We start from the raw sequence: 11997 nt of genomic DNA on the forward strand, positions 1-11997 counted from the left end.
TAGAATATAATTTAAAATCCTCCTCCTCACCTATAAAGCTCTTCATGGTCTGGCCCCTTCATATCTCAAAGAGCTCATAGCTCATAGTACCCTATTACCCCTCTAGAACACTACGTTCTCTGAATGCTGGGCTACTTGTGGTTCCTATAGTCTCTAAAAGTAGAACAGGAGCCAGAGCCTTCAGTTACCAAGCTCCTCTCTTGTGGAACCAGCTTCCAGTTGTGGTTCGGGAGGCAGACACTCTATCCACATTCAAGAGTAGGCTTAAGACGTTCCTCTTTGATAAAGCTTATAGTTAGGGCTGGATCAGGTGAGTCCTGAACCATCCCTTAGTTATGCTGCTATAAGCCTAGACTATCTGGGGATTTCCCATGGTGCACTGAGCTCCTCTCTTGCTCTCTCTTTCTGCACTCATTCATGTCCCATTAATGCATGTTACTAACTTCACTTCTTCCCCGGAGTTCTTGTGCTTTCTCGTCTCGCAGGTTCTTATCGATCCTAGTGGAGCCTACTGCCATGGTCCTGCTTGACTGCCACTACTATTGTTGCTGTGCACCTCTCTCTCTCTCTCTCTTTCTCTCTCTCTCCTCAACTGGTCGAGACAGACGACCACCCACCTAGAGCCGAAGGGTCTGTCCTAGGATTCTGCCTTTTAACAGGCAGTTTTTCCTTGCCCTTGTCGCCAAGTGCTTGCTCATGGTGGTACTGTTGGGTCTCTGTATATAATGTTATAAAGAGTTCGGTCTAGACCTGCTCTATTTGAAAACTGTCCCGAGATAACTTCTGTTATGAATTGGCGCTATACAAATAAAATTGAGTTGAGTTGAGATACTGTTAGTAAAGGGTTAGCGTAAGGGGTTAGGTTAGAGTAGGATGAGGTTGGTAAGGCCAGGTAGGCAAGGGTGCACTGGCCTGGGAGCGTACGGTCTGTTGCAGTCCACCTGCCTCCCTGGAAATGAAATTGTAAAAAGATTTTATGTCATTAAGGTCAAAGTGGATGTTTAAAAGGCCAGAAATGAACAAATTAAAGCAAAACAAAGTAAATTAAAAGAAAAAAAACTTACAAACCACAAATGAAAACTAAGGGAAGCACAATAATGATGAAAACAGGAGAATAATTTACCCTTTATATAGTCAGGGTATAGTCTGTTTCTTTTCTGTGCGCAGGTGCAGCCCAGGACATGCGCCGGTGGAGCTGGTGACGGAGTGGATTTTCACAATAAAAGTTGGTGAGGCATTAGTTGTACACAAACCGAGCCTTAATATAATGATCACACTTATGATATATTTTAATTCAATGAAAAAACAAGAGACCAGACGGAAGTGAAAAATCCTCTTAATGTAATCTTTTATTATGAAGAGGTGATAATGGTTGAATTTTTCTGTTGTTTCCTAATTCCGTGGCTGTGGAGGAAAGAAAAAGAGTTTATGGATTATGGTGATATGTGATCCTTTCATTTAAACCAAATGGGTCTCTGGTGTGGAGTTTATGAATCCAGATTCCCTCCACTCTCTTTCTCTGTCCCGGGCTCCAGTGAGGGTTGTTTTCCACGCCGAAGATGATGAGTTTGCTGATAAGGTGTGTTTGGAAATGTTTTACTATATGAGTTTCCAGCTCGGCCTTCCTGATGTTGTGTAAGTGTTGTAAAAGCCTGGTGTTTATGCTGTTACCTGTTTCCCCTATGTATATGTTTTTACAGGATGTGCAGAGGATGCAGTAAACTAAATTCGTGGTTTCTGGCGTGAAATGTCCCTGGATGGGATATGATTTCTGACTGTGGATGTTGCTGATGGAGGTGGACAGACGGAAATGCGGCCGCCGCACAAGGGATCCTCCCTCTCCCCCTGCGCTGGAGAAAAGTGAGCGCGTTAATATATCTTTTAGATTTTTGTTTTTTCTGTTAGCAGAAATGACTCTGTATTTAGGGAACAGTTGAGATGACTCTTGTGCCTTAGAAAAATTATTTTTCCACTTTTGTTGTAGCGGGATAAATTTGTGGGAGAAAGTCGTTACAAGGGGGAGGAGGAGGGGCTCCTGTGTAGCGGCGGCCACTTCAAGGGGACCCTCCCCCACCTGGTGCAAGCACGTGGATAATTGGTTGACGGACAGGTCCAGGGACACATGGTCAGAGCGAGTGGGATCGAGCGTGGACACTGTGGAGTTTTTTATTGTCCTGAGGAACCGTTTACTGTATCCTCTTGTTCTGAGACTACTGAAAAGTGTACTTATTGCCTCCTGTAAGTGTTTTGCTTCTGAGCAGATTCTAAAAAACCGAATGATTTGTGATTTAACTATACCTTTATATGTGTGTTTAGGATGATAGCTGTGTTTGTGTAATAGAGCATGTGTGTCTGTAGGTTTGAAAAAAACTTTTGTTAAAAGTTTTTTATAGCCATTGTCTGTGTGTTGAAAATATACTGTAGTGTCTAGAAAATTTATGTGTGTGTCACTAAGCTCATATTTAACTTTGATTGATGAGTGGTGTCCATTAAGTGTGTCAATAAAGTTTTGAAATGTGTTAGGGTCATGTGGCCATGCACAAATGATGTCATCCAGGTAACGGAAATAGAATGATGGTTGTAATGTGCATTTGGTTAAGGCTTCTTTCTCCCACTCGCTCATATAGATGTTTGCATACGCTGGTGCGTAGCGGTGACCCATGGCCGTTCCCTGGACCTGTAAATAGTGTGTGTTATTGAGACAAAGGGTGAGTAATTGTATGATTTCATTGTCGGGTCTCGAGCCATCCGGGTATCTCTCCATGACATTTCTCACCGCTCTCAGGCCCATCTCTGTGTTGATATTAGTGTATAAGTTGTCTATATCAATTGTGAAGAGATGGGCCTGAGGGGGAATGTGTAGTGAATTGATTTTTTTCCAGAAAGTCATATGTGTCTTTAAGGTAACTGGGGTGCCTGTTAGAGAGGGGTCCTAAGTGTGTGTCAATAAATTTTGCAATGTTGTATGTGCAGCTGTTGCAATCGGAGACTATGGGTCTCCCTGGAGTGACCTGATGGGGAACTGTCCAGGTGCTGGGGTCCTTGTGGATTTTTGGAAGCAGGTAAAATTGCCTAGGATGAGGGTCTGCGGAACCGTACAGGTAATCTCTAGGTAAAGTCGACTGTTTTTGCAGGTGGGTGGACTGGGGTTCCTAGAGGTTGCTGTGTCGATGAGCAGGGATAAAAGGAATTTACAAGTTTAAACCAAGTTGCTCGCACCAGTGGCTGAGGATCCCTCAGGCTGTCTCCGGCGTCCAGTGGATGTTGTCGGATTGAGTCCTGAACAGTCTCTCTGGTAGTGCTGTCAGGTGATGTGGACTGGATGTGATGAATGCATTCATTATGCTCAGGTTGTGTTTGTGTTGTGTAGGTAACTCTGATGAGTAATTAATCACCGGGACCCTGATGTCTGCATTTGGGAAGGCCGAGCTGGCCATTCTCAGCAGATGTCTCAGCTGTTTGAGAGATGTTTTGTGTGGCTCTTTGCCCCGGTTATTAATGCCCACCGAGAGGATCACCACCTTTGTCTCCTTATTGGCTGGTGTTTTTTCTAAAATTCTGCCAAACTGGTACAAAATGGCCCCTAGATAGCTGTCAGCCTGAATGTCCTGATGTGAAAATTTGGGGATTCTATTGATGTTTGAATCACCCAGTATGAGTATTGGTTTGTTACTTTTAAATTCCCAGTCTTTTAGTTTACGGTTACTACCGGCCCGGTGGCAGGTGGGTTCAAGGGTCAGGCTCGTATCCGCAACTCTGGTGGGAGAAGCGAAGCACTTGGCACGTGCTCCCAGCTGGTGTGAGTTAGGATGTTCTGAGGGGAGTTCAGAGTTGTAATGAGGGTCTGTCATTTGGACTTAGTGACCTTGTTCTCTCATCATTTCTACCCCTGTATTGTTTTCAGTTACCCCATTGAGCTGAGGAGCCGCCACCGTGGCTGGGGACGCAGCCTCCCGGTCAGTGCAGTCCGAGTTGAGGGGCACCAAGGTGTCTACGGTGCCCTCTGCCATTGCCACCAGGCCGAGTTCACCAGCAGTGCAGGTAGGTGTGCTACTGCGAGGATGGGTGTCCTGATTAATGTTTGTTTTATGGAAAAGGGTGTTTTTGTTCTTTTCAGGCTGACAGCGAATCCAGGGGCCCGTGGCGTCCTGTGTCCTCCGGGGGCCTTGCCTGTTAGGGGAAGTGGGTAATGAGTTAGTCTGTTTGTGTTTTTGTATGTTGACCCTGAGGAGAAGGGGAGGAGGAGAGACACGAGTGGCGCCGAGCGGGGGGACCGATGATGAAAGTCTCTCCCTTATGAGCTGTTGGGTCCCCCCTCTGCCAGGGAGGGGCCCCGGTGCCCGACCTCGAGACTGAGGTACCCCATTCAGCACAACACTACTGTAGGTTGGTGTTTTGTTTGTGTTGTGTGTGCCCTGTACTGGGCTCAACCTGTATTCCCGTGTGGGTGTGTGTGGTTGATTGATGTTTAGGCTGTGTGTGGTGTTTTCAACTTGTGTGTGTGTTTCTGTCTTTTTTAATCTGTTTTTTCTGTTAGTAGGCTGTGGGCGCCCACCAGTGGAGAGGTCAGGGAAGTCCAGGGCTCCTGCTGCGGCAGTGTGTCTCTCCTCCCTGTGCTGTATTAAGTTCTCTGTAACACATATTAAATCCACAGGCTGTGAAAGAAAATGGTTAGTTCGGGGAGAGCAAGGAGGAGAAGGGTTAGAGTCATTGAAATGAAGGGAGAAATTGCCAATATCTGATTGACAAGGGGATGAAGAGGGAGAGGGGGTGCCTGGAACAGAACCTGTATCCAAAAGGTAACTTTCAGCTTGTTTGATTGTGTCTGGGTCTAGCCTATCCCCATAGCGTCTGTGGGCCCAGTTAGCAGCTACTTTTAGTGCTAATTGGTCGCCTGGTGTAGTTAGCAGTGTGGCTAGTGTGTCTGTGTAGTGTTTGTGTAGGATATGCATGTTCTCCTTCATCCAATTGTTTGTGTTTTGTTTTACTGACTGGCTCTTTTTATAAAACCAGCATCATCATCTATAGAAAGAACACAGTTTGGTCACCTGCCTCATCATTCCCTGGGGGAAGTTTCCAGTTTGGATTGCTTCCCTCACAATATTCAGGTGATGTATGATTTGTAATAATTTGAAATGATGTTTGGCTAGTGCACTGGTGTTAATATCCAGCGCCTGTCTGGTGGGTGAACTGGTTGTGATGTGTTTTCTGTGTGTGACTTTTTCCTTAATTGTGGCTCTGTGTTGTGTGTGGTGTGTGTGGTAGTGTGGGGTCCTATGATGAGTAGCTGTGGGCCTATCTGTTCTCCCCCGGCCTCGTTCAAGCCGGGGCCCACCACCTTCACCCCCGTGATAATGACCATATGAGGAAGCGCCTAGCTGATTCCATCTGCCTCCGGGCCGCTGCTGGTGGTGTTGTTGTGGCGGCCTCCATCCCGTCCCTTGTCGTCCCCTGTCTGGGTTATGCCTGAAAGACATGCTGAGAACGCGTGGTTGCGTTTCGGACCGGTAACGGGGGTGGCAGAGAGGAGCGCAAGAGCTCCGGTGGGTGCCGGAGAGGAGCGGAAAAATCCGGCAAGTGGGGCTCCTCGATCAGGATTAAAACTTAACTTTTAATAAGGAAATTTAAAACCAACGAGGATAAATAAAGCCAATTTGAAAAACCTAATTAAAAGAGTTTAAAAGGCAATAGGCTACCGGCAGAAACGAGATGCTCCGACGTTTCGCAGTGCTCTACTGCTTCCTCAGGGAGCCGAATGAGGGAAACAGAAGACGGCCTGAGAGGGAGCCTTTAACAAGGAAGAAGCGCTGTCTACCTCGAATCGGGCTCCCTCCCAGCTGATTGCCCCACAGCTGATGGCCCGCCTCCGACTTTGAGTGGCCTATGTGAGACGAGGGTTTGAGAGGAAGGAGGATTTCAATAGGTTGGGAGGGGAAAGTGGGTGGAGACATGATAGAGAGAGACAGAGAGATAGAGAGACAACCTGTGGATGAGAAAGTTATACAATGTAATACAATATAACTAATGATGAGTTGAATGCGGGTGAGTATGAATACACTGTGTTCTAATAGTTATTTTGTAGCCCCCAGAGGAACAGCAGAGGAGATTACTGCGGTGATCCCCTCGGTTGGCATGTGCAATTGCACGTGGTGAAATTAATTAAAGGGGACAAGTCCTGCGTGTTCAGAAGGGTCAGATTATGGCATACGGAGCGCGTTTCCAAGTGTCTGCGACGTTCGGTTCCGGAGTTATTCCCGTTTGAGTGTGTCCATTCATTGCGAATGGGGCGATGGGTTGTTGGAAAATATCAAAGTGTCAGCCCTAGTATGGGATTTTTCAGAAAGTGTGTAGGAGCACGTTTCGGGCCATTTGGAGTGGATTGGGACAGGTTTGTATGTTGACTTTTTTGGAGTGTCTGAGGTGGTTGGTTGTGTGTAGGCAAGTGTGGGAGTGGTTAGGTTCAGGGTAAGGCTAATGGGAAAGGTGTTAGTTGGAGTGATAGACATGTCAACAGCGTGCCAGCCATTTGGAAGCTAGGGTTAGGGTTACCCGATAGGAATAGGGATGAGTGCAGCATTAGACATTTGTCTAATCAGCATGTTTCTCCTCACAGGAAGGTTGTAGAGAGTTCAAAGCAGGTTCAATCTGTTCATTTTTTCCTTCCGCTTCTTTGGGTGTCGGTCTCGACTTCCGGCGCTAACCGGAAGTGGGCGTAATTCCGGAAATAGAGGTGAAAATCCTTGTATCTCGGCAAGCGTAGGTCGTAGAGACTCGGGGACAAGTCCTGCGTGTTCAGAAGGGTCAGATTATGGCATACGGAGCGCGTTTCCAAGTGTCTGCGACGTTCGGTTCCGGAGTTATTCCCGTTTGAGTGTGTCCATTCATTGCGAATGGGGCGATGGGTTGTTGGAAAATGTCAAAGTGTCAGCCCTAGTATGGGATTTTTCAGAAAGTGTGTAGGAGCACGTTTCGGGCCATTTGGAGTGGATTGGGACAGGTTTGTATGTTGACTTTTTTGGAGTGTCTGAGGTGGTTGGTTGTGTGTAGGCAAGTGTGGGAGTGGTTAGGTTCAGGGTAAGGCTAATGGGAAAGGTGTTAGTTGGAGTGATAGACATGTCAAGAGCGTGCCAGCCATTTGGAAGCTAGGGTTAGGGTTACCCGATAGGAATAGGGATGAGTGCAGCATTAGACATTTGTCTAATCAGCATGTTTCTCCTCACAGGAAGGTTGTAGAGAGTTCAAAGCAGGTTCAATCTGTTCATTTTTTCCTTCCACTTCTTTGGGTGTCGGTCTCGACTTCCGGCGCTAACCGGAAGTGGGTTAGGGTTAGGTGAGAATCAGGAGCAGGAATCCACCGAAGTGGATCCCTGCAGTGCACGGGCCATCGCCATGGATGTCCAGTCCTCCTTCGCCATCTTCCAGGTAAGGGTTTTTTATAATCTACTAGTTTAGATTATGTTAGACAGGTTCGCCTTTGTTATATCAAGTATCATGTTTCTCTGTTTTTAGTTTTTTTGTATTTTTACATGTTTTTGTCTTTTTGTGTTTTTTGTTGTTTGGCTCTTATAATTCCCTCCCTTGTTTTTGATGTTGGGTTAGGGTTAGGGTTAGGGTTAGGTTCGTAGTGGGTGAGATTGGTAAGCCTAGCTGAGGTTAAGGTGCACTGGCCTGGGGGCGTGCGGTCCGTCGCACGGACCCCACCTCCCTGGAAATCAAAATAGAACTTAATATGCAACAAATAAATAAATATCACACTTTGTGTTGAGGAAGGTAGATGAAATAAGCAAAACAGAGGAAAACCATCAACATAAAATGTAAAAAGGGTTCAATCCGTGCTTTTTTTGAACTGTCACAGGTGCAGCTCAGGAAAATGCATATGAAATGACAGTGAGTCTCAGAACGTAGTATATATACAGTTGTAGGTGGAGACAGTCAGAAATGCATTTTGAAGCAGACCAGGCTATAGAAAACAACACAGACAGAATATGAACTATTTACTTTTTAAAGGTTTATTTATTATGGTGTTTTAATTAGTCTAGGATGTTCAATTGTGTATCTTTTTTTATTATTTTCAGGTCTGGTGTACTGGTCCGGATGCTGGTGGAGTACAGGTCAAGTTCCCTCCGCTCTCCTCTCCTTGCAGGGCTCAGGTGGGGTAAAAAGAATTGTTAATTGTTGTTTAATATTTGCAGAATTTTGATTAAGTATTGTAGTAATATAACATCGAGCTCGGCCTTCCCAGTGTTGTTAAGATGTGTGAGAGGGTTTAACTTAGTGTTGTGGTTTGTGATGCCGAGGTGAGTTATGTGTCGATGTATATTATAAACTTGATGAGTTGTGTGTAATATGTGTTGTAAATTAACTTTGTGTTTGTGTTTTAAAGTAATGTGTATGGTCTTATGCAGAAAGTATGATTTGTATTTGTTCAAGCCAGTGGGAATACATGCGGCTGGCTGTCTCTGTGTCCCACTGTGTGTTGTTAGCTGTTGTATTAAACTCCTCTGCTGGAAGTGGTGGAAAATGTGCCAGGTGATGTATTATGAAGTCATTGATTGTGTCTAAATTATGTTTATGTTCTGCTGGTAGCTGTGGTGAGAAGTTAATGACAGGTACTATTATAAATGTGTTAGGGAAGGCCGAGCTAGCCCTTTTGACCATGGTTCTGAGCTGCTTAATTGCGGTGCTGTGTGGGTCCTGAGCTCTGTTGTTGAGGCCCACCGAGAGGACCAGCAGCTCTGGGTCGTGGTTGATGGGAGTCTTCTCTAAGATTTTCCAAAAGTGATAAAAGGAGGCCCCCGGGAAGCTGTCAGCCTGGATATCTGGGTGGTCAAATTTAGGGATTGTATTAATGTTGCAATCCCCCAGAATGGCAATTGGTTTCTGTAATATAAAGTTCCAACCCCGCAGCTTGTTGCTGTTAAGGGGCTGGTGGCAGACGGGGTCAGAGGTCGCCGCGGAGCCCGCGCCCCTAATGGGAGGGCCGCACGGCTCGGCGCGCGCTCCCGATGGCTGTTTAAGAGAGTGTGAGGGGAGATCAGAATTAGAATGTAGGTCTGTCATGTTGACTTTGTGACCTTGTTTATTCATCATTTTAGTCCCCTGGTTTTTCACAGACTCTCTAGCCATTTGTGGAGCCGCTACCGAGCCAACGAGATCGCCCTCCCGGTTCTGGTGGGCCGGGGGCGCGGGCAACAAGATGTTGTAATGACCATCCGCCTCCGCCTCTGACCCCAGGTCTGCCACAGAGCAGGTAGGTGTTACACTGCTGCTGCGGGGCTGGAAGTCCTGTTTTGGTTTATTGTTAATTTGGAGGAATATGGTTTTATCTCCAGGGCGACAGCCATCCACGGGAGCAGTGGTGTTCAGCGTCCTCTGGGGGCAGCGCCTGTGGGGAGAAGTGGGGAATGAAGAGCTCCCCGTGACTAAGGTTGTGACTGCGGGCTGTAAAGAAAAATGATTAGGTGAGGATGAAGAGGGGTTAAAATCAGGTGAGTGAAGGGAGATGGATAAATCCTCATCTGGGTGAGAAGAAAAAAGAGGAGAGGGAGGGGAGGGACAGGAAGCGGAAGCTGTGGGAAAAAGTAGTTTATAAGTTTCAGGGATTGTGTCTACTTCTAGTTTAACCCCGTAGCGTCTTCTGGCCCAATTTGTGGCTACTGAGAACGCTAACTTGTCTCCTGGAGTGTTGTTGGTGAGGTGTGTGATAATGTTTGTGTAGTGTTTTAATAAAATTTCCATGTTGTTATGCATCCAAGTCTCTGTGTTGTTTCTTATCATCTTTGCTGTTTCTTGTGTGGGTGAGGATGGTTTAATGAATGCTGCTATTTTGTCGGTTAGGCGCATCATACCTGATGGAAATTCACCTGCTGTGTGTGCCTGTTCTATTTTGTCTCTATGATGTACTGCCTGAATGAGTTTGAAGTGTTGTTTTGCTATTATCCTAGTGGCAGTATCTAATGCTTGTCTGGGTGGTATGTGTGTGTTGGTGTTTGTAGTGTTTGTTCTGTGTGTGATTCTGGGTCCGCTTCCTGTCCCGTGCTGTGCAGCTGTGGGTCTGTCTGCTCCCCCCCGGCCACGCTCGTGTCGGGGCCCACCAACCTCCACCAAGTGTGAACCCGAGTGTGTAGCACCCACCTGTAGTGATCCTGATCCGCGCTGCGGCTGCGGTCTCCGTATTGCCTCATGGCGATCCACGTGTGTGGGTTTTCTGGAAAGCATGACTCAGCAGAAAAAGGAGCCGACAGAGACGGAGGAGGGAGAAAAGCGCTCCGGCAGGTGGGTGGTGACTCGGGTTTAGTTTAAAACTTAGCTTTTAATAGATTAAATTTAAAAGAACCAACTAGGGTCTGTGAATTAATTTAATAAGGCTAATTAAAAGGTTGAAGGCGGCGAGCGATCCGGCAGAGCGGGCACCCCTGACGTTTCGCGCCGATCTGACGCTTCTTCAGAGGGGTTTTGGAAGGAGGAAGCAGACTACGGTGTGAGAGGGTGGTTTATATAGGGAGAATGCTCTCTCCGTCTAATCAGCCACCCTCTCACTGCCGATTGGCCCACAGCTGCGGGGCCGCCCAGGTGGAGTTTGGGCCTATGGAAAAGGGAGGTGTGGGGAGAAAGAAATACTATAGGTGAGAAAGAAAGAGGGAGGAGTCAAGATGGGGGTAAAGCAACAAAGGTTAAGGGTGAAGTTTGCATGTAAGTGATACTGTATAATGCCCCCAGAGGAACGTCCAGGTGATTGCCAGACTGGTCCCCCCGGTGGGCTATGCAATTGCACTTGAATATGATAAATAAGGTTATTGTAGGGAGGAGAGCGGGGGGAAGGACGGCTTCCCGAGCTGCACCTGTGAACAAGAGAACGTGGGAAAATAGAATAAATGAATAAAAAAAATTAAAATAAAATAAAATATAATAAAATCCTGGATTAGGGTTAGGATGTGGAGTGACTGTTATGTGATGGTGAAAAATTAAGGGTCCAGAGTGGTTAGGTTTAGGATAGGTCAAGGTAGGGGTTATTATCCTGGTAACTAATGGGTTTAAATAAAATGAATATAGTAATCCTAGATACGGAAATAGTATTGATAGAGCTTAGGTTCAGGTAAATTGCATCTTAGCAGGAGGTGAATGGAATAATGGTCAGGTAAAGTGTGTGTACTAGTGATGTTTGTATGGGCAAAAAAAATAGGAGAAAAAAATTTTTTTTTAGGGTTAGGTTTGGGGTTTGGGTTGGGGACTCCACCTAAGTGGAGGCCCCAAGATTACACTCGCCACCACTGTGGATGGCCAGCTCTCCGTCCCCATCTTCTCAAAAGAGGTTTTATAATCTCACTATCTGAGTTATATTAGACTGGTTCGCCTTTGTTATATGAAGTATAAATATGTGGGTCCTCCTTTTCTCATGTTATGTTCTCTCTCTTGTATGTCAGGTGGCGTTCGCTCGCGACGTTTCGTCCGCTTCTTGGGACTTCTTCAGGCTGCCATGACATACAGGTGGTTTTCTTGTGATTTTAGAGGTAAGTATCCCCTTAAAGTGAGGTAAGTATTCCTTTTAGTGGAGGTGAGTATCCCTTTAAGTTGAGGTAAGTAATCCTTTTGGTTGGGTAAGTATTTATTTTAGTTCCTTTTAGTTGGGGTAAGTATTTCATTTATTTATTTGAGGTAAGTATTTAGTTTAGTTGAGGTAAGTATCCCCTAACTATGAGCCCCTCTGGGGACATGTGGCTCCCTCAGAGGGCCGTGCCAAACTGAATTCAAAATGTCAGTTGCTCCCTTTTAAACTCTGAGCCCCTCCCTTTCTGAAAATCCGTGTTACTCCTCCATTGTAGTGTGTTTGTCTAACCGTTATTTCCCATGTCTTTTTTCAATTAAAATTCTTTGTTTCTGGCTCCAATTCTTTGCGTTTAATTTATATAGTGTTCATATCTATGATTAGGGTTAGGGTTAGGGTTAGGGGTTAGGGTTAGGGTTAGGGTGAGGGAACTGAGCCCTGCTCCCGGAGGA

This window comes from Dicentrarchus labrax, unplaced genomic scaffold, assembly GCF_905237075.1.
Source record: "Dicentrarchus labrax unplaced genomic scaffold, dlabrax2021, whole genome shotgun sequence".
Lineage (NCBI taxonomy): Eukaryota > Metazoa > Chordata > Actinopteri > Moronidae > Dicentrarchus > Dicentrarchus labrax.